The sequence below is a fragment of the Ambystoma mexicanum genome, chromosome 2q (assembly GCF_040938575.1).
Source record: "Ambystoma mexicanum isolate Mex_15411 chromosome 2q, UKY_AmexF1_1, whole genome shotgun sequence".
In the NCBI taxonomy this organism is placed as follows: Eukaryota; Metazoa; Chordata; class Amphibia; order Caudata; family Ambystomatidae; genus Ambystoma; species Ambystoma mexicanum.
This window is the reverse complement of record NC_090924.1, coordinates 287,174,787-287,199,248: the sequence shown is the minus strand read 5'-3', so window position 1 is coordinate 287,199,248 and position 24,462 is coordinate 287,174,787.

The window sequence follows — 24,462 nt, the reverse complement described above, 5'->3', positions numbered from 1 at the left end:
AGAGGTTGTCTATATTTAAAGTCCCACTCTAGCCCTGTTTGTAAGTTACTGGAAGCATCTAGAGCCAGCTATGATGCAGAAAGGGTATTTAGGGGCCATAACTTCAGGGCATTAAATGAGAAGTTTTTTGAGATAAACTGGGTCCCAGATTTTAGTAAAAACAAAACACTCCCTATATCCATCTGAAAAAATCCTTTGAGAGAAAGTTTAATAAGTGGGACTGGTGTGAGAAGTACACCCACCTTTCAAAGTTAAAGGGATACGAAGAGGTGTAACATGTGATTCACTGTTACAGGAGGACTCAGCCATACCTGCTACTATACCCTGACCCAGCCATAAGATTGTTTTTGCTGAAGCTTCATACTAACCAACTGCCAGTACTTACAATCACAGGATCTTGGCTTGGCCTAGCTGTTGAAATGTTCATATCCGTGACCTCAAGGATAACTCTGAAACAGTGAGGCATGTGCTTACACAGTGTAGCAAACTGGGGCCACTCTTTCCGACTCGTTTTAGGACTATTGCTTAAATGTAGACACTGTCTCTGCCCAGATCGCCCTGTATCGTGTGTGGCTGCAGGTCAAACCCTTGTTGGTCATTTGATGGGCTTTGCTTTTTGGAATATCATGTGCATTTTGATCAAATGGGAGGGATGGAATGGAATGAAATTTCGGGGCTTCTACTCCTATTTAGAATTGGAATGGACAAGTGTGCAAATTAATTGTTACATTCTTTTATGCATTGTTATATTGAGTTTTACCTTATTGTTCAATTGTACTGTGTTTTATTGATTATTGATTATTGTGTATTGTTGATTGTTTATTGATTATTGATTATTGATCATTGATCTCTCTTTCCTCTGTAAATTAATTTAAATTGTATAAAGTTGACATTTCAGGGATTGACTGATTGATTGACTGATTGACTTCTTTGTTATGATTTTGTATTTTGTATTATTTGTGGAAAGATCTTAATGAACTCAATCCCAATAAAGAATGATTATTATTAGATAGCCTGCGGTAGTGGCAATGTAGTTATGGTTACGTTGCTAAACCCATAGGGAGAACACTTTTTAGGTGGCTTATAACTTTGCTCTCCCTGGACGAATCCTCACCAAACTTTGCAATAAGAGTATATGGCCCACTCTTTTTTTTGCAAAGTTTGGTGAGGTTTGGTCAAGGGGAGGCAAAGTTGTAGGGGGGTCCCAAAATGTCTTTTTTCCCATAGACATAATGGGAAAAAATGTCTGTTGCGCCTACAACCCAAACCGCTGGACGGATTTTCACCAAATTTAAGGCAGGGGCAGTGGCTTGGTCCTGAAAGCATGCTTTTGTTAATTTGATGTAAATCTGTCCAGTCATTTGTTTTTAAAACAACCAAAACATAAGGCTAAAAAATTAGTGATATCTATGTCCGCTCTGCGGACACACTTCCCTGTTCACTGCGTGGACAGGACACCGATTGCCTAATCGGCTTGCTTCATGTCCGCAGACATGCAACGTGTTCTCTGGTTGGCTGGGATGAGGCGTGAGGTGCATCACATTGTTTCGATGTGCCTGTCATATTGGATCAGTGGACAGCGCTGCGTTGAAGTGCGCATAAATCCAATTTTGGGGAGTGTGTTGGTGTGTATGAGTGCTTGGAGAGGGTTGGGGAGTGAGAGATGGCTCAACTGCTATATTTGTTTAGGTGGGAGAAGGCCTTGATGTGTTTGCGGTGTCTGCAGTCACTGCGGTTGTCTGCGGACATACTAAACACTGGGCGCACTACTGGCTATTTTAGTTTAGTATGATGTCATTAGAAGAGCATTGGGTGAAGAGGGTATGTATTGAAGAGTTTTGCGTTGGTTGTGATTATTTTTTAGAATGTTAATTGAAGTGGATAGGTTTTGAGGTGGAAGTAATGTGTTGTTGGGTTGTGGTCATTTGGTACGTGTTTATTTCTATGGGTGTGTTATGCTGCAGTGGTTGTGGCTGGGGCCTAGAGTCATGGGTGCATGGCCGTAGTGGTGTAGGCCTTTGGCCATGAACCCAAGACTCTAAGCCCTGGCTACAACCACTGCAGCATAACACACCCATGTTACAAAAGATTTTGACTGTGGTATGTGGGCTGCTTAGGGAATATGCTATCAAGAATGTGTGTACTGATTGGTAGTAGTGTAATAGTGTTCATAGGATAGTGAGATTGGGCCTCATTACACGTTGTGCGGTAATGGAATACCGGTACCGGTAAAGATTTACCGGTACCGTTAATTCCCTAAGCCAATCACGACCCGGACCCACCGCTATCTGCGCACCCGTTAATTGCGGTGCCACTAATAGCGGCAAGGCCGTGGGCGTGCGACCCCCAGGCCGGAATTAGCGCCATGCCGCTAATACCAGGCCATCACAAGCCATGTGGACATGGCATTAGCGGCATGTAAAACACCCAAAAACCCCTTACCGGCATTGCGCTAATAACGGCATCGAAAAGCACCCGTTAAGAGACCTGAGCAGTGTACCCTTCTACTACAGGTGGACACAATCAGCACAGGTGCATGCAATGGAGACAAGCAGCACAAAAGAGCACACCACACCCCTACCCACACCCCTTCCCACACCAAGATGGTCCCAATAGCAGCAGCATGACATGACAGCCTTGACTACATGATAGCAGTGCAGCACCAACAACAACAGCCCACACCAGAGGTGACCCGTAACAGGTACCCATTCCTCACACCATACAGGCGATGCCAGCGATCCACTGTGGAGGTGGCTCCCAACCCCTGTACGGAACCCACAGAACCAGCAGGAAGAGGACAACAATATTGCACATCCCCGTACCTGCGTCGTGATAGAGCTGGCAGTCAGCCTTCCAATGACAGTGCTCCGCTGCCTAAGCAGCCTGTGTGAGGCACTCCTGTACAGCCGTGTCAAAGTGGCAAAGATAACCAAGCCATGTGTAGAGCACCAAAAAATGTGCATATGATGGAATGTGCCAATGCCACCTGAAATTGACATGCAACCACCAGAAGAGCATGATGGGGATGTGGATGAGTACGGGTGGAATGCCCCGGCAGGACATGCAAGAGGCAATGCCAAGAGGGCACACGATGTGCGTCAGCATCTGATTCTGAAATCCCATCAGGCACAAAGGTGAAAAAGCATGGACGGAGATGGATATTGTTGCCCTGGTGCATGTTTGGAGTACCACAAAGGACCCTGTCCAAGATAAATGACACATACGCAATGATGGAGACCACGCTTGGGTTTCAACTTCAGAACAACTGTGTATTGAACAGAATGTGATAAGAAATGCAACACCCCAAAACACCCAAATGCACCCTTACCCCTCTTCCCCCCTAAAACACCCAAATGCACCCTTCACCCCCTCCCCCCCAAAACACCCAAATGCACCCTTACCCCCCTCCCCCCAAAACACCCAGGTGAGTCTTATGGTGTCTATAATGTTTCCTGCACCACATGTGCCACCTGGTCCTTGGTGGAGCTAAGCATCAGGGCCTCCACCGACATTGGGTTGCTGTGATGTGGGGCGCCTCAGGTTGCGCAGGGAGCGGCGCAGAGGGTTGGTCTGCTGCTGCTGGGAACTCGATGAGGAGGAGGTTCCCGGTCGATCATGTGTTGGGGGTTGGTGATGCTGCTCCATGATGTCCCCAATACGTAAAATGGCCTGGCGGAGTTGGCCCATCTCCTGGCATATCCTGTCAGTGCAGGCCTCCATGGCCTCCTTTGTTTGCCCTGCATATTTTTGGAGGTCATCCCTTAGACGGCCTGTCTCGGCCACATGCTGGGCGACCAGCGCAGCCATGTCTTCCTGCCTCCGGCTGATGGTTGCAAGGTCTGCCAGGGTGGTAGGTGCTGCTGGGCTGGATGGTGCGCCCTGGTAAATGCACCCGGCATCCGGTGAGGACAGCTGAGGGCTCCATGCACCTTCTACAGTGAGGGTGTCATGTGCTCCCTGGGTAGCAGATCCGGACGTTGCCCTCGGACTCCCCTCAATGGACCATGTTGGGCTGGGGTCATGGATGAGTTGTAGGACGTCGATTGCGTCCTCCTCGTCAGTGGCCGGTGCAGTGGCTGCTGCCTCCCCAGTGGAGCTGGTGGCTGCGGAGTGCGTGCCCTCCGTGCTCATCTCAGCAGTGATGGGGCACACTTGCGTGTGTTCGGCTACTACAGGAGCCGTGCCCTGAGGCTGTGATGCAATGGTGCTCCTGCTGCCCTTGGCCCTCTGCAGATGGACTGTCTTCCCACTTCCCCTGGAGGTGGTGGCGGTGTCACCCCTGTCATGCATTCTGGCTTTTTTGGCTGCTGGGGGAGTACGTGCTGCGGTGCTTGTGTCTCCAGTGTCTGTCGGTGATCCTGTGGTGGACATAAATAGGGTACATCATTGTTAATGGGTCTAGGTGCCTCATGCAGAATGTTCACGTCATGCTGCTCTATGCATTGGGGCCTATTCATCAGTGATTCTTGTCATGGGGATGTCGGGTTGGTCATGCATTGATGGGTCAGTATTGCACGTGTATATGGTGATGCATGCATGTATGTGTGTGGCAGGACCAATGGCCTGGTCATCGACACATGTTTGGGGTACCCCCTCACCCTTCACTGTGCATTGTTTGACGTATTCACTCACCTCCATCAGATGAGATGGCCACACCATGCTCCATGTCTCTGACCCCCTCTATGGCTTCGACTCCGATGGTGGAGGCACATGTCTCCTCCCACTCCTTCATCTTCAGAGGTGATTCTGCGCCTCCTCCTGTGGCCATTGCAAGGTTGCGGTTGACTGATAGGATATTCCGCACATGTAGCCGGAGGTCGTCCCACCTCTTGCGGCAGTCCTTCACGCTGTGGGTGGTAGTGCTCACCTCACTAACTTTGTGGGCAACTTCGTCCCAGATGGCCTTTTTCTTGATGATCGCCTCCCGGCGCATATCATTGGCGAATACAACCTCCGCATTGGCTGCAAGTGTGCTAGTCAGCATTATGAGCTCCTCTGGTGTGAATTTCTCTTTCCGCTGTCGATCAGAGGATATTTTCAGGGCCTTTGACATCTTCAGGCAGTCCTGGATGGTTTTTGGTCAGAGTTCTCCGGAAAGATGTCCTGGATGCAGAGGATGGCAATGGATTGTGTCTTTAAAGATGTCCGCCGTTCTCTTTCCCGTTCCTGTGTGATGACGCTATTTCCGGTTCCGCTTTTTAACGGTGTCCGCTAATAGCGGTGACCGCTATTAGCATGTTGCGTGAGGGACGAGGTGCTATCAGCACTGTGGTCGAGGCCGGTAATGGGCATTTTGTGGACTTTTGCGGCATGGCGGTAATGACATTTACAGCATGGCGCTATGCTCGTGTCCGCGAACTCGTAATGGGACGCTATTAGCGGTCTTTTGCAAGGGCGGACACGCTAATAGCGCCATTCCGTAAAATTCCGATTTTTACCGCACAACGTGTAATGAGGCCCATTATGTATGTTTGTTTGTTGGATTGTGTTCAGAATGTTGGTATTGAAGACTCTAGGGATTTTGAGTTGTATTTATTGGTGAGGTGTCTGTTTGCATGGCTGTGTTATGTTGCAGTGTTTGTGAGTTTAATTATTATGTACTTACTGTTTCTTTTGTTGAGGCTTTATGAAGAGTTTTGGCCACGCCATGCAGTCAAGATTGTAGTGTTTGGAAAGAAGCGCTGCAGCAAGATACCCATGGAAGCAAACCTTTTGGAATGTGGTTTATGGTCAGGTGATTGCTTGAATGGGTGTGTTATGCTGTGGTGTTTGTGAATCCAATAATTATATACTTACTGTTTGACTTTTTGTGGTTGCATGGCGTTTTATCATGACATGGGTAGTAGGAGCAAACATTTTTTTTCAATCACTGTGATAAAAGAAAAAAATCACATGTTATTGTAGGTAGTTTATAATGAGTATTTCATTGCATAGTAGATATTTCTGTATTTTGTCGACCCTCATAGCTAGTACTTTAGAAGTACTATATTTCAAACCAGTGTACTGTGCAATTTGCTCAGTTCCTTTGTTTGTTGATTGGGTCTGTAGGAAAAAAAATCCATGCTGGATTAAAAAAAAAACTTTCTATCTTGTGGTACAATATAATTCTTTCATTGATTTCAATAGGAGGAATTGAATAGGTGTATGTTTTATTTTATTTGGAAATGGTGGTAGTATTGTTGCAATAAGATAGCAGTTGGTGTATTCTATTTGTTTATTTCTTGTTTCATTTTAATGGTATTCATTTATCAGTTTGCTTGTTGCAGATTTTTCGGGCAGTTAGATACCTGTTTTTTTTTATTATAACTGGTCATAGTTTTGAAGTTCAATACACAGATTAGATGTTCATACACAGATTAGTTATTAACTTTTGGTTTTTAGAATATAAGGTAAGCGTTTACAAGATTTGCTGGTAATCTCTGTTTTAGAGTAATGGTGGTATCATTACATTCAAACCATCCACAATTCTTTTTTATATATGCTGTGTAGTGACCTGCATTGGTTGTGGCTCCTGCGTGGTAGATTATACCTATTGCTGTGAAGGTTTTCTTACCAAGTGATACTTGACAATGTGTGAATCCCGTCAACTTGCAGTATTTTTTGGTACCATCTGCATTATGACGTAAAATCATTACTATCACGTATTTACTATGTGTCTGTATTTGTAAGGTGGAACGATTATCGGAATTGCAGGTAGTGCATTTTGTGCAAGTTGCTGAAATGGAATGGATTCACAGTTAGATATGGATACATACACTAAGCGTTCATTAAGAACTTCTTCTTGTACTACATGCCTGCAAAGTGTGCATGTATGTTTCCACATCTATGAAATCTGGAAGATTTCATGTATAGGTATGTTTTTGTTTTCTATTACTTGTAGTAAGTACATCAGAAATTCTTGTGGATCTTCTTGTGAGTTTATAGTTAATTTGAACATTCCAGCACAGTAGACCAAATCGTGCCTTATTCCAGAAACACTGTAAGTGTTGTCAGGATTGTTGCTTGCATTTTTAAGAAAGACTAACCATTGCAAACACAATTGGTCTGTACTGTGTAAGTAAATGTTGTCAATAATTGGTGGCAATTGGAATAGAATATTGATTGCTACATTTGCGTAGCAATTTACACCAGTTGTATTTGAAATTTTGAATGGACCTGGCAGTTCTGTGTCCAAGTCATTTGTTCAGAGTGTGCGTTGCTTCTTTGAAGAGGCAGTTGAGTTACTTTGAGCAGTAGATTCTTCTTTGGTTGTGGTCCTTGATGAAGTATTAGCTTATTTTACTTTCTTTGGAGGAATTGCTGTGAGATCCTGCATAGTTTGAGTCTGAAGTAGTTTTCTTTTACAACGTTTTGCTTTTTGCGGAACAGGATAGGTTTTTAGATGGGGGTATAGAGTAAACGCAGTCTATTATATTCTAGAATGCAAGAAATATCAGCATTTACTTTAATTGCATCAAAATTGATTCGAAATAGTCTGTCAAGTGTACGTAAGCGTGATAGTGCTACATAGTTCATGCCTTCTTTAAAGACTGTGATACCAATATCTATCAATGCTTTATCTCGGGTAACACCTTGTGATTTGTGAATGGTGACTGCATATGCTAGAGATAGAGAAAATTGTTCTCTGCATACATACCTGTGTTTGAAAAGTAGGAAGCTGGCTGTTGAGCATCCTATTCTTTTAACTTCAGATAGTTTGTCAAAGAGAATATTGACAAATTGATGTTGTTGTTACGTGGGTATGTTTGAAAGCCAACAACTGTACCAAGTGCTCCATTAACTAGTCCTTGGTCCACGTCAAGGTTATGTTTAAGCATTACTCTACAGTTTAAAGATCATGTTTATATTTTCTCCAAACCAGCTGTGTTAGAGATAGAGTTTTTCAAGGTGTTTAGCCTTGTTGTGGCTTGTTGACACGTGGGTAGTGTGATACCATGTACGTCCAGTTTGTCTGTGGAGCCATTTGAACTATTGGTTGCATTTCATTTTTTTAACATTGTTTCATTAAATTTTGAACAGCTTGCAAGAGTTGGCATCAAGGACATACAGTTGCCATGTGTGAGTGCTAATTGCTCCATAACATCAGTAGCACATGAGCTATGGCCATAGAGTGCATGGATGTGCCTGGTTTTTAATATAGATTGTGCTTCTTGAGATAGTACACCAACTCTAATACTTTTTAAAATGTTGGCGTATGTGAGGTCTGCAGACTGACGCATGCTTTCAGTTAATTCTCTGTATTGGAAATGTTGCCAACGGTTGACATTTCCTATGCTGCCAAGAGTTTGGCAGCACATGTTGTCCCCTAAGGTTTTAAAAATAGGTTCACCTTTCACTGGTGTGAATTGAAGAAGATCTCCAAAAACAATAATGTGTTTTCCTCCAAAGAGCTCTTCGTAGTCTTTTTTGAGAGCCTCTTGTAATCTGAGGTGAATCAAGCCAACATTAGGTTGGAGACCATGCTCACCTAATCTATTAGCAGCATGTTCATTTGTTTGAAAATTGCAGCTTCTTTAGAAAGTTTGTAATAGTCTAATTTGTTTTGGTGTTCTACTGGAAGGAGTAGTAATCGGTGTAAAGTGACATGGCCTATGTGGTAGGCAGCTAAACCTGTGGGGGGCATTACAACAGCTAACAGTTTGTTGTTTGTCAATTGCTGGAGGAAGTTGCTGATGATTTTGATTAAGAATATTTTGCCTGAACCAGCTTGACCACTCACATATAGTAGTAAAGGTTTGTAGTCTTGGCAGCTACAGTTTTTACTTTCTTGTTGCACACCGTGTTCAATTTGTTTAGTTACTTCTTGGAAAATGCTACACTGCTCATTGTTTAGTTTTGATTTCAATACAGCAAAGTCTTCTGTAGATTGCTCATACTGACACATGGTGTTTTCTACTTCTGTCATGGATAATTCTGCCATATTTGCTATTAGTGGCTGTCCAAGTGGTTATTGGCTTCCTGTTACAGAAGGTTGACTACTGTCAGGAGTGTCCACATCTAGTTGGGCCTGGAGTTCTTCTTTGTGTTGCTGTTCATTGTGCAACATTGTTTGGTCCTGTGTAAAATGTACGTCTGTTACATTGATTTCATTTACTTTGAAAGCATCTTCATAGGAATCATAAGTATCTAGTAACTCTTCTTCTTTTCTCCATGGTTTAAAAAGTTGTAGCATGGACATGTAATAGAGTTGTTTTATGTGGAGGAATTTTTAATGACAATTTGATATGATTAATTAAGCTGCGTTTGGTACTATTGACTAAGCTGCCTTCACAATTTGCCACTCTGTATCTACCTTTCTTTTCATCTGGTTTAATATTATTTTTTGTATGTCAAGTTTTGGGCTATGTGGTATAGACACATGGTTTCCAAAGTGGTACTCCTGTTAGGGTAGTATGTGTCCAGTGAAATGTTTTTCAAAATGTCTTGGCTGTTGGGATCATTTTTGGCTATTGTTTCTATGTCCCCATATGAATTGAGAACTCTTTTTTCTAGATTTAGCAGGACCAAGACTTAGCCATACTATATTTTCAGATTTTCCATACAAGGCAGTACCGGTTAAATGGTCTGCAGCTTCATAGCAGCCACATTCTCTTTGAGAGAGCATTTTTATGCCTAAGCTGCACAGTTCATGTGATAGTGTTTTGTCAGATGATATGTCATCCCAGAGGTCCTGAAGCTCTGTTTTCTCTGCTTCGGTTAAGTAGGCTGTGACATATCATGCAACTGCAGTGGAATTGTCGGCAATGTACTGCACATCTATATTTGCATTCCATAGGATGGCAATGATTGCATTGTAATCATTGATGTATTCTGATTCTTCTGTTCTTTTTATGTAACATGTGTTCTTATGTGATTTACCTTTGACACTATGTCTAACTGAAGACATGAAGATGTTTACTTGACCTGTTGTTTAAACTGGTCTATGGAAACCAGAGTGGCATTTGGTGCAGTATTTCCCTTTTGTTTTTATATTTGCAACAACAATAGTTCCCACATTTATGTCTTTGAAATTGTAAAATTTTTGCATGAAGGTCACTATGTGTGGTTTGTGAAGGGATTTCACAATTGACATATTTTTGGATGAACTGCAAAACAGAGGCATCACTGTCCTGACCAAATATAGGAGCATCTTTAATCGACAAAAGCATGTGGATGTGTGGGGCTCCTCTGGCTTGGTATTCTTTTCTCCAAAAGAAGTGTTGCACTTCTCTGAGTGGAGCAACAGTTTTATTACAAATAAAGTGTAGCATAGCAATGAAGCGATGATGGAAATATCTTGATACATTCACAGGATCTAGAGAGCAGAGTTCTCCTGGTGTTTTTATATCTATGTTTGTTTTGTTTTTGTTTGCTATGCCTAGGAAATCGTGTAAATCTTCCCATGCATATTCTGCCCAACTTAATGTCACAAACCAAGCAGGTGGGCCAAGTTTTCTTATCATACAGCGTACATCTCTGTGACGTCTGAACCAGTATTCTTTTGTACCACGCATGTTTGCTAAAAGATTTGTAATGCTTGACTGTAAAATCTCATCTTTTTCTTGCACTTTTTGTAGTAATTCCATAGCTTATATATTTTGAAAATGGATACCTGATTTCAATGTGTGTGTAACTCTGTAGCATAGAGTTGTTAGTTCACTTTCAAAGAGAAGGTGGAATATGTATTCCACATTTTGTCTGAATTTGGGGTCTTCAGAATACATTTGTAAAGAGCGGTATTCTGATGCTGTTATTTGTGTGGGTCTATCATCGTACCTTCCTCCTTTCCCAGTAGGAACGAGTAGAGGAAAGGCATGTGCTTCTATACTTTGTTCCCATATGCTGATTGGAGATCCTTTAGCTTGTTGCATTTGGTACATTTCCAGTGCATCATCTATGGTGTCTTTAGAGTGTAATGGATGAATTGTTCAATGGTCTAAAATATTGGATTCTGTAGCAGGATCTACAAGTTGAAATTGACCAGTTTCTGAAGACTCATGAATTATTTCAGTGGTTTCCCTCAGGTTATCTTCAATATTAATGTCTCTGTAGTATTCATTTTTTTCTTTTAGATATTGCAGGGCTTGTCTAACTTTATGTAAGTCCACAAGTTGTTGCCAAAAATGTTTGTCTTTTGTAGGTACACCATTTACTAAGATAATTAAAGATTGATCTATTGGACGTTGCACTCACAGAGTGTGTACATTTTCATTGAGATCTAATGGAAAATAAACTACTTTGCTACGAATGCCTTTCACTAATTCAGAGGGAGGTAGTTTTGCTGTTTTTAGTTCATGGTGTATTATTGCTTGAAATGGGTGCACTGTTTGAATTATGATGCTCTCATATAAGTTGATTTCTTGCAGGGGTTTTGGTAATGGGAATAATGTCAAGTTATTTGTGATAGCACGTGAAGGTGTTTGGTTGTTGTCAAGTTTTGCAGTCCATAAAAGTATTAAGGGGTCAGTAATCTCGTATTTGTTTTCTGCTATAAGATAGAGAGCTTATTGGAACCATTTGGAATCTTCATTGTCTTCTATTTTGTACGTTATGTCTACAGTTTTTTTGCTTTATAAAAAGTCCTGCGTCAACACACACACACATGGTTTGGTACTTCAGCAGATGTACTTTTAAACTTTAGTATTTCTTTTTTGTATGTGTGTAATAGAAGGTTGCCATCTGTACAGTTGTTGCTATTCTGTTGTAAACCTATGGCATTTTGTAAGTGGCTTTCAGTTCCAAAATATATTCTATGGATATGCTCCATTTCTTCGAGTAGTTGTTTGGCTGTACCATGTAGAAGATTGTTATTTAAATTGGCTAGTGCTAAAGCAGGACTTTTGGCATAGTACAGTTTAAGGACCAGATTTCTCATAGTTGAATGATGTGAGGATATCATTTTGATATGGTGGAAGGTGCTTTTGCAAATAGGTCCAGAAATGCAGGCTAATGAATGTCCTTGTAGTCCTGTGTATTTACGCACTGGACAAGAGTCCATATTTTGTGTTAGTTTCATTTTAAATTTGTCTTTCCCTTTCAAATACTGATTGAGGAACTGGCGTAAAGATTTGAAAGATTTTTTAGCTATATTACACATTGATGTGCACAGCCATTTGCAGACTGGACGTATTGGTTCAGCTGAATGGAGAGTTGATACTGAGTTTTCTGGGGTTATTTTTGTGAACAGCGTTTCTTATTCCATAATGATATTATTATGTTTTTCATAACCTCGTCCACTGCTATGTATGGCAATTGAGTTTATTTGCTTTTGTTTGTATGTCTATTCATTGAAATATGGTTCTGTGCTTGTGGAGTGACTCCATTCACCTCCACAGATGTTTGTGAAGCTATCTTTGTTGATATTCTGTTTATTGAGAAGTCTTTTCTGTAGCTTAGTACTTAGTTTTGTTAGTGTTTCCATTCTGTTTAAAACTAAAATAAATATTTTCCTTTTGAGAAGGATTGTACTGTCTATGACAGCTTCTAGGATTCATTTTCTGTGGTAAGTTTTAAGGGTTGTGCATGATTTCTCTCCTGTTTTTATAAGGTTCTGAAGGACTCTGTGGCGGAACATTGTTTGTAAAATCATTTTGTTGCAATGCTTACTTGCCGCTACATCAAGATTTATAGGTGCAGTTTAGCACCAGTGGTAGCTACAGTGTTGTTAATCACTTTCTGTTTTGTTTTACATTTTGAAAGAGGAGGCAACGTTTCTGTACTGGAAGCTTGTTTTGTTTCGTTAATAACTGTATTAGCTGTTTTGTTTGAACTTTTTGTACAAATTCTGCTAGAAGTAGATGCTTATTTTGGAGAGATTTAGTTTGATTTTGTTTACTTTTGCATTGATTTCTACAGAGTTGCTTTTTGGTAGGCATTCTGTGGGGTCTGTTTGAGAAAGAAAAGAAAGTGTGAGATCTTGTGCAGTGTATGTGTGCTTTGTGAATTAGTGTCTGAGTATGATGATAAGGATGTATGTAGAGGTGTGTGATTGTGCAATGGGCTGCTACATCAGGTTGGGAAGGCTATTCTTGTATTTGTGTGTTACTATTGTGGTGTTCAGATTACAATACAAAGCATGGAGCTGGTGAGGGGAAGCACTAATACTGAATCTAATGTTGCAGGGTTAGTACAATTGTTTGTTCTAGAATACTAGAATTCTACATTGTTTGAGTAACAGAACATTGTGGCAGTATTGCACTTACTTTTCTGGATGTAAAGAGTAGGTTTCTTAAGAGTTCTTCTTCGTACTTCAGATGCCGTTGCTTTTCAGGGGACTGGTCTTCACTGTAATTGTGAAAGAAAGAAGTTAGTAAATGTGTTTGTTAATAGCACTGTTAATGTAGACATGATTTCTTTGTTTTTGCAATAGTTGTGCTTTCTGATAACTGTGCATATCATGTGCATGCACTTTCCTTTGCCTATGTGCATTCTGTATATTTTATTTAGAATCTGTTAGTTGAATGTGCTTTAGAAATGAGTGCAATAGTAAGCGCACAGAGCATAGGTGGTGTTATAGGATGTTAGGAGATAGAATAAATAATCATATGCTGTGTTTGCTATTTTTACAGGGCAAATGGCAGGAACTATATGGAAAAATATGCAATATATGCATTTGTGAAGGTGTGGGAAATGATGGGGTCAGCAGCGTATTACTCAGTAGGTCATTACCAAAGTACTGGGTGATTCTGTGGTGCTTGGAGATGGGGGAGTTTTAAATAAAGTAAGGGCTGCAAGGAAGGATCTGGTGCTTTTCTTGCAGACTGAAGGGAAGGGGCAGATATTGTATGTGTTGCTTTACAACACTGTACATAGTTGTAGATGATGTGATAGACATGAATGCTCCTGTGCATCGTTGAATGCTGTTGTAAATTCTAGAATGGAATGGGCAACCTTCTGGAATGAGACAGCTGTCTAGATTGGAAGAAAAGCTGTAGAGGCAGTGGTGTTGTTTCAGCTGGGAGTCTTTCAAATGATATTGGCTATCTGTGTGCATAAATAAAGATGCATTTACTAATCCTAGGTCTGTGTCATTTTAAAGCACACTAGAAAGTCTTTTTCCATAATTGTACTGTTATTTCTGCCAATTTTTAACATGAAATGACACTTTGTTAGATAGCTGTGTGTGTTGTGTTTGATTAGTATTATATTCATTTGTAAAGGAAGTTGAAATGATAGAATGTATGTTAAATATGCAGAATGTATAGAAAGGAAATTGTATGTACATCCTATGCACTATAATGCATTAAATGCTATTACGGTTGAAATGTGAATAAATAGATGGCAGTGGTTACACAAATGATAGAATAAATGAAGAAAATATCAGTTTGCATATTGAAGTGAATCATATGGGTACATAAAAATTTGGAGAGCAGACAACTTTGCAAGTGACAGTTGATCATAGCAGATTGGAGAAATGACAGTTAGCTTGTTTTACAGGTTATACAGGTTAAGTGGCAGTTACTCTGTTTATATTCATTCATAAATGCCAACCCTCCCGACTTAGGCGGAAGACTCCGGATTTTTTGGTGAAAAATATAGTTATTTTTCACATTCTCTCGCTTAAAATTACTGTAGTCCCAATGCTTTTCTATGGGGAAATGTAGGTCTCCCGAATTCCCTGTGATAATCTCCCTGCCAGGTGGCTATGCATGTTGGCATGTATGTGCATTTATACAAGAAATGTACATGCACTGTGCAGAAAATATTCATACCTGTAGTTTGTTTTCATGCAGGTGGATGTGCATGAATATGCAAGTAGAAATATTGGAGTGTTTACTAGTAGTTGCTGTAGGTGCTTTGCAGTCACAGTCCAATTGTACTCAGAGTGAGCAACAGTACATCTAAAGTGCTGAATTGTGATGACAGAGTTAGACGTAGAGTTCTTGGATGTGATTGGTGGATGGTTGTGTGACTGCTTAACAGTGGCCAATGAGTGAATGGTGCAGAGAGTGAAGTGGAAAGGGTAGAAGGGCTGTCCCAGTGTTACGTGCTACGTGGACACCGCAGCTGTTCACGGACAGGGCGTGCCACATCCGGGGTTTCTCAGCAAATTCAGCATGGAGAGGGGACTGTAGGGATTAGCCAATCAGGTTTTGATTGAGAGAGGCTGTGTGTAGTGGAGATGGCAGAGGTGGAGAAAGCCAGGGTGTTGGTGCCTGGAGATATGTTTGTGAATGGTTTGGAGCAGTATACAAAATGTAGGAATGTGGGAAACAATTAGATGTAAAAGGAGTGGAGCTGGTGTGGAGCACTGTGACTGGTTTCAATTGGCAAGCAATGGTAGAAGTTTGTCAAGATATGGCTAGGGTTAACATGCCACATGTGGTTGTCCTGCACTGTGGTGCTTTGCATTTGGGTTATGTCACTGCCCCTTCTTTGTTGGAAAATTTGCAAAACTTGGTTCAGGCAGTAATGAAACTACTTACAAATGGCAAGATAATGTTTTCTGGTTTGATATCTAAGGCAAAATGGGAAAACAGTTCTGTTTTTTGTCCTCAGCAAAATGTTGCTAGGTCGCTAATCATCCGAGGCATGTTTGCTTTTATGACTAGAGCTGGCATGTTCTTTTGCAACAATGACAACATTGACTCTGGTAATGCTGATTACTTTAAAGAAGATGGCATGTCTTTATCTTTTATGAAAAATGCCATGCTGTTTTGGAACAGATGTATTTTTTGTATTTGTATTTGTTTTATTTATAACTCGCAAGCCATCAGGCCCGGAGGCATCAGGGCGCAATTTGTACAAAGTTACAATAATGCATATATACAGACATAAGACTTACATTACATTAATGCATATGTACAGACATAAAAATTACATTACCCAAATAATGACAGAGTTTCTATCTACATACAATACAGTGATTGCAGTGCTGCTAAGGCTTAACAGTGGGTATACCCATAGGGTGTACAGAAAGTAGTAACGGAGGTCAGCGAGCCAGAGTATGTAAGACAAGAGCATGTCATAGTACTGGTCGAAAAGCCAAGATTTGGTTTTGGACTTGAATGTGTTGAAAGAGTCTTCGGCTCTGATAGTAACGGGGAGGGAGTTCCATAGCTTAGAGGCTAGGACAGGGAAGCTAGTGCCCCCCACTTTTTGAAGTTTGAACCTAGGGATCGATAGGCAGTGGGTCTGGGCAGTTCTTAGAGGACGGGAGGTCGAGTGGCGAGACAGCCAACTACAGAGGTAGATAGGGGCCTTGTTAGCCAAGCATTTGTGCGTGACGGCAAGTGTTTTGAGTGAGATTCTCTGCTTGACAGGTAGCCACTTTAGGTTAATTCTGGATTCTGAAATGTGGTGGTTGCAGGGGATGTTTAGGGCAGCTTGAATGGCATTATTCTGGGTAGTTTGGAGTTTGTTCAGGTTCTCTTGGCTGGTGCCTAAGTAGAGTGCACTACAATAATCAATTGTGGCCATAATGAGAGTTCTGGCTAGTGTGACACTGTTAGGGGTGGTAAGAAACGGTCTGCAAGCTGCAATAAGTGTGCACGTGTATGTAGAGGCAGCTCTGACTGCATTTATTTGTCGAGATAAGGATAAGGTGGCGTCAAGGTAAAAACCTAATGTTTTGGTATCTTTCGAGACTCGTATGGTATTACCGTCTATGGTGAATGACTGATAGGACGGCTCTAGTTTGCTCAGGCATTGCGAGGTGCCCAGGATAAGGAGATCCGTCTTGTCGTCATTTAGGCATAACTGTTGTTGGGCCATCCAGGCTTGGATGACCAGGTAGACATCGTTAAGGGCCTTGGTGTCAGCTAGATAATCACCTGTGATGGGAATGAGTATCTGGGTGTCATCCGCATAGTTAGTATAGGAGACACCCAGATAGTCAAGCACATCAAAGAGTGGTTTCGTGAAAATGTTATAAAGTGTAGGTGACATGCAAGATCCCTGAGGTACACCACAGTGAATTGGGGAAGGGTCTGCGACTGCGGATGGGGCAAAGACCCTCATGGATCTATTGTTCAAAAAGGATTTGATCCAGGCCGCGGCAGAGGACGAGAAGTTGGCAGCAGAGTGGAGGTGCTTGCATAGGATCTGGTGGTTGGCCAGATCAAATGCGGCAGAGAGGTCGAGGAGGAGTAGTAGCATTGCTAGTTTGCCCTTATCCTTCAATACCTCAATTTGGGTTTTGAGGTCTATTAAAGCAGTTTCCGTCCCATGTCTGGACAAAAACCATATTGTCGTAGACCTAGCAGATTGTTGGATTCCAAGTAATCTTGGATCTGAAGGTATGATGCGCGGTCTAAAATCTTAAGCAAGAACGGTACCGTGGTGATAGCTCGGAAGTTAGTAGGTATGCTTGGGTCTAGGGAAGGTTTTGGAGAAGATAATGTGAAGATTTGTGGAGGAAAATAAGGAAAAAAAATACAAAATAAAAGATGTTTGTGAGGCAACTGCAAAATAAAAAACAAAAAATGCTGTTTTCAGAGCCAACCTCAAAAGGGGAAAAGGGGCACATTATTTAAATTTGAATTCTCCACGCTCAGATTTTATGATTTGTCCGCGGACACCATGGTTGTCCGCAGACAACACGTATTACATACAGGATTTTTGAGGTTCAGAGGCATGCAAATGAGACTTAGCAGAGCAATGGATTCGTCAATAGGATTTACTGGATGTGATGTATGAGTAGAGACTTTATCAGACAGTCTTTTTCCTGAAAGGAGAGCAGATAGCTATGGATGTTTGTTTCAGAAAGCAGATTGTCTTGATTTTGGGAGATTTGTGGATAAATTGGTTGGAGGTGCCTGCAGATCGCTGTGGAGTGGCTGTACATCTTGGATTCCCTCGTGTGGAAGTGCACTGGCATGGAGTGCGCGGAAGTAAGTGGCTGGATTTGGTACCTCTTTGTGCTACATTGGTGACACAGTTTCATCCATATATTATTATTATACATTGTGGAGGGAACCGTTTAGGACATGTGTCTGGAATCTCTTTGCAATGTGCAATGAAAGAAGGACTTGGGAAAGTCATGGACAAGTATCCAAACTCCAGAGTAATTGTTTCCCGTATTGAGCAGAGACAAATGTGGTTGTAGAGGTCCGCGGTCAGTCTGCGGACTTCTAAAAATGCACAGGGTCCTGCAGCATTTCATTGACACTTTTATTTTTGAACTGTGAAAGGCGGCTCTGAAAAAAGCCTTTTTTTTTGTTTTTATTGGTTTATATATATATTTTTTTTAAACACGACACACAAGGAAAGGAATAGAAAGGAGGGTAAGGAATTGACACCAACCACGGGGATAAGAAAGGGCAGGTGGAGAGAGGAAGATGTAGGGTGGGCCTTATTCAGGTATGTAGCATTCCTTCTCATTCTCCTTGACCACAGTCTCGAAAGCACTCAAAGGTTCTCCCCCCTGCAGAATACTGTGTCACAGTACATGCACAATACTGTGACCTTCAAAAGGTAAGGATCAACAGTATCATGTATGGCAAGCAAGGCAGCTGGAGGGATGCGCTGCCCCACAGGACTGTCTCTTGTGGTGGCAGGAGTGGAAACGGAGGATGCTGCAGGGGAACTCAACCTACTACATTTATCGCAAGGTACAACCTTACGAATAGCCCCACCGTGGAACAACCTTAGGTGTCGCTTCATTGAGGTAGTACCATTGCTGTACAAACCCGGTTTCCCACGAATCAGCACCACCTTGCACTGATTGCAGGTCACATTGTTTGCACATGCATTTGGTACTCCATCAAGAGTGGTAAATAACCTCCACACACAATAATTATGGTGAGCACTAGTACTAGGGACTTCCACTACCTCATCCTCTTTGTCCTCTTCATCACGCTGTTCTGTATCCTCACACCTGTTCCCATCTGCAGGCCCTTGGGGAGGTGTTGGTGGTGGAGGGATGGGGGTGGTGTTGAGACAGCAGTAGCACCAGCAGCAGCCATTGATGCCATTAGGTCAGCTGTTATAAAGAGCAAGAGCAATCCAATGCAACAAGGAGCAGTCTTTGTCTTGGAAGCCCAAAAACAGAATAAAGAGCAGCTCTGGGGTGTGGCCTTTTATAGGGGTGCTGGGCCGCACTTCACAGACACCCGCGCTGTCTGCGAACACTTCAAACACCAAGAAAGGGCTACAAAAGTTCACCAGGGACATGGTCTGGGACATGTGCAAGGTTCAACTTTCCCAGGAAAATACCTTGGATTGCCCCAAAAAACACTTTTTAGGTGTCTGGGTGCCCAGACAGTGTTGGTTACGCTTAGCGCGGGTGCAGTCACATGATGATGTTGCAGACATGTTTGTGAATGGGACGGCTGTCCGATAGCCCACCAAATGCGCGGGGGCATGTCTACAAATGGGTGGAGGTGTTCTACGGACAGTTTTCCAATCCCAGAACTAATTAAAAGTGTGACACACGTTCAGCAGACAGTTGCAGACAAGCACGATGTTCGTAGGGGCCAAGGGTGTGGTACACATGCGCACAGGTTTTCTACGGACAGTGTTCTGGTCCTTCAACAAAATAAATGTGCATCACAACTTTGCGGACAGGCAGACAGGATATGTGTTCTACGGACATATTCATTATGGTTGCGGACAATGCGAACAGGGGGAATGGTCTTAGGACACTTTAATTTGCATAGTTGCGAACATACGGACATCTTTAGTGTTCTGCGGACACCCCCATTTTGACTACATACAGCTCGAACAGGTATTAGGTCACCCCCATTTTGGTTAATTAAGGACAGGCGAACATCTTGTGTGTCCTAAGGGCACTTCCATCTTGATTGCGGACAGGCGAACATGTTTAGTGTCCTTAGGGCACCCCCATTTGGTTAATTGCAGACAGGCGGACATCTTGTGTGATCCAAAGGCACCTCCATTTTGATTGTAAACAGTATGAACAGGTATAGTGTCCTTGAGACAGCCCCATTTTGGTTAATTACAGACATCCCGGACAACCGCGCTGTCCGTGGACACCCTAACAGCATTTTTTTTAAAAATAAGACAGAGCAATATAGTAACAACACACTTAATATTTTGTTTTTGCATAACAGTATATAAATTATGAAAAAGAGGGTTAGCAGAAACTGATACAAATACAGGGGAATTAGGGGTTTTTACATGATGGATGGTAGGGGAGGAAGGGATTGAAGTATCATCATAACGTTTTTCTTGCTGGGGATTTTTCCGGGATGGTTGGCTGGGATATGGCGAAGGGGTATAGGTACATGTGGGAGAGTGATATTTAATTTTTTTATATGGTCCTCCAAAGTGTTTTAAAAGAATGAAATTTGACATTAATAGATCCATTTTTTGCTCCATTCGCTGCAGACGATTTTCTAAGGTCTCTGATCTGTAATTTTAATATCTCTATGGTCTGTTAAAAAAATATGTTAAGTACACATAAAGTAGCGGTTATTAATTGGTTTGTATAGGGAAGTGTAGTGTCTACCATTAGTATCACTGTTTTCACTCATTTCATCCTGAGAACAATTTTCTTCCAGCCATTCCAAAGTACTAGACATTTCTGTGTAAAAAAAAATATATATATTGCTTTTAGTGTACCTAATACAGAAAGTTTATAAGTATGTACAATAGATGTAGTATAGTCACTAGTTTCTTGCTAAGTTTCGCTGTTACTGCTGCGTAGGTGTGCTGTTGATTTTTGCTGTTCAATTTCTGTGAGGTAATTCTGTTGGAGGCATATTTATTTTGTTTTGGTATATTCCATTATGTTGCATATGCTATGTAATTGGACGGTTGGTGTCTTACATATACAGTTTGCACTTCTTATTTATTATTGAATGTAATGTATTAATGTGCTGCTTTTTGAACATGGTGAATGTTTGTATTGTATGATACAGCAATGTAAGATACACCCTGAGTTTTTGGATAGTGTTGATGTTGACCAAGTCCATCCGCGGACATGTGCATGGTCTACACACATCCATCAGAACCACTAGCGCAGTTTCAATATGTTCTATGTTATATGTATATAAACTAAGGGAATCCCAGTAAACATTTATCAAATTTATATTATCTATATCTATATTCAGTGAAAAAACTTTGTTACAGGAACGTTATGGTTAAGTTGCGCTACTAAAACCCATGAAATTCAGTAAAAAAACTTTGTTAAAGGGACGTTATGGTTAAGTTGCGCTACTAAAAACCTATGAAATTCAGTGCAAAAAGCTTTGTTAAATAGATGTTGTGGTTCCAAGTAAAACTGAAAAACCATTGAAATTCGCCAGTTATGGTAAACTAAGCAACCATAACGCGCGCCACCACCGTTCACTGCCAAGACTAACACTCAGGTCATGAAAGATGACATCACAAATGTCATTGATGACATCACTGATGACATCAATGTCTGGCTCACTCTTTTTTCCTTTACTGACATATATATAGGTCAGTAACAGTCGGGAACAAAAAATTCAAAAAGTATTATATTTGTAGACTTCACTTGGGTCCGCTAACAGCATATGAGACATATACATAGGGGAAAACACAGACTTGAAAGACAGCAATACTTTCTGTGAATGAAGATAATCAGTAAGGTTATCAACACCTTCTTATAGTTCTGCTGTTTTTTTATTACAGTACTTTCCCTGGATATACTCACATTTGTATACATTGTACTCACACTACTTTCCTTAGGATCCAGTCACATCATGTGATAGTTATACATTGGGAAGAAGCAGCTTCAAAGCAGAGCAATCATTTCTGTGCATGAAGATAATCAGTTAGGTTATGAAGATTGTCTGGTAATACTGCTGTTTTTGTGTACTTCACTTTCCCTCTATATGCTCATATTTGTATGTGTTGTATGTTTGTGTTTTATTTGAAATAATGCAATTATGTAGTAAGTGGGTTTTATTAGGTACTTAATAAGAATAATTTGCTTAATAAGAAAGTATTTATAATTTTAGTATTTAACATGGCAAGATTATTAATATTGCACCTCCATCATGTCTGCTGCACACAAAGCCTATGTTTCTACATGTGTACCTTAGTATACTGTAACCAACTTCATAATAGAATGCTCTTTGTATCAATACATTGCTTAATGCACTACTTACCACATGATATTTATTCCAATGATCCTTGACACTTTTTTTTATCAACATTACAATAAGAATCCCTTGTACAGACTTTTCATGAAAAGTAAATGCACATGTGATGTCATCAGTGATGTCATCAGTGACATTTGTGATGTCATCTTTGATGTCCTGGGTGTTAGTCTTAGCAGTGCATGGTGATGGCACAAGATATGGTGGCTTAGCTTACCATAACTGGTGAATTTCAGGGGTTTTTCGGTTGTACTTGGAACCATAACGTCTCTTTAACAAAGTTTTTTTCACTGAATTTCATAGGTTTTTAGTAGCACAACTTAACCATAATGTACCTTTAACAACTTTTTTTACTGAATTATTATTATTATTATTATTATTATTATTATTATTATTATTATTATTATTATTATTATTATTATTATTATTATTAATATTATTATTATGATGATGTGCTCTTAACGGGCTTGATCTTATTTTATTAGAGCAGCACCTGCAAAGTATGGTGGACCTTTAACATGTGGGTGATGTCTTCATTTGCCATTGCCATTAAAGTGTGGGCCACTTGCAAGAATAATTCACAGACTGAAATGTTACATGTAGCTACTTTCTACCTCTTTCTTCATAATTAAATTTGATATTTACACAGGAATCAGCTGTCTTGTTTTTAATAATGGAGATTATTTTTGTCATACTTCATTTTCTTCATGAACATTGCAACAGTTGCATACGGGATATATATTGTAACTTGTCGTTTTTCCATGATATTGCAATTTGTGGTGAGATATTGATTGTCATTGCATCTCTGCTAATGTCAGCCAAAGCAAGGGTATTCTTGCACTCTAGGCTATATAACGCAAAACACATGTTCTCCTCATTCATTTGGATGAGTTGCCTAGTTATGTGGTGTAGATTATCAACACAGGATACAACACGTGATTGTCAGTCAGTTTTTGGGGGAGAGTTTGTGGTGTATGATACTGTGCTTTAATGGAATAGTTATGCCTACTCATGTGGTGGTGCTTGTAGTGTGGGAAGTGTTAGATTTAGTTGTTATTGCAGTTGTGTTTGTTATTGAGTCTGCATGCATGTGAGGAGTGTAAATGATGCAGGGTTTTTGGTACAAGTGAGTGAGCATACAAGTGGTCTCCTGTCTATATTTAATGGTGATTACCTAGCTGTAAACGGTCCAGGCATAGATAACAAATGACTACTGTGGCGTTTTCTGCATTTTATTGTGTGGGACATTGAAATGTTCCACCACAGAAGAGCGCAGGTTCCCTATAGGTGCAGTTGTAAACATTGTAAAAGAATGCGCAGCGTGATGTTTTTGGCTGTGAAGATGGTGTAGTTGTATGAGTGTGTGTTCTGGAGCTGTCAGTGGAGGTGAAGTTGATTTGTAATTCAAGAGTGGGAATGAGTGGTAGGGCTGTGTTTAGTTTTGAATTTGCACACATAGTAGTGTGTGTAGTGCTCGTAGTCAAAGTTGTGATTGTTGCTGGTCAGGTGGTACGTGCATGGTAGGGAGTGTGTATCCTGAATTCTGTGTTTGTTATGGATGTGGGCTATTTGGGATTGTATTGGCGAAGATCCCCTTGACCAAGGATAAGTACATGTTTACTTGCAAGCCAGAGAGTGGAGGGATAGTTTTTATTCGTTAGGTGCATTTGTTGTTTATGTTTGTGTGTTTGCATTTAAAATAGCGATCTCAAATGCTTGTGGTTTCTCAGTATTGCCAGCACTCTGATGTTCACATAAACATTGATCTTGAACAATAGTTCAACATATTAGTATTAACAAAGTTGACATGTGCTTGTTTTCTTTTTTACTTTAGTAAATGTGCCTCGTTTAGTTCTTACTAACCCTGGTCAACCTATTGAAATTGCATTCTTCTTCCCTATAGTTTCTCTTTTCTTCCAGTACTCCACTTCAGGGAGTGTTGTGCCGTTGTGTGAAGCTGCTCCTCTTATCTCAGGCTCCATAGCATCTCTATATGGGAACCACAATGACTGGAAGCTGTAAATATATGTATGGTGATATTGTAAATACTGTATATATTGTTTCATGTACTGATCGAAATAGTTGTTCATTTTACCACTGTTGTATAGTTGTTTTGCTGCTAAATTGTGGTTAAGTTGTTAATTAGCAAATGATAGTTTTCATGATTTATGTGGTGACGGTTTTTATCAGACATTTGTAGCTTCTCCCAGTGTATTTTTGTCCGTGGTAGCCTGCTTCTCTTTTTCCCTGATGCCATTGTATTAAAAGAAAAATGTTGTGTTTTTATAGTTGCTTTCATCTTTCATTGTGATGGCATAATATGTATCATTACAAGATCCCTTTCCACCTATGAAGGTGATGTTTTGGGTGTTTTCCGAGGCGGAGCTGGGTGAATGATCAGGCCAGAGTTTATTTTGCTCAGGTTTGCGTTCAGTGATGTTATCGTACGCTGTTG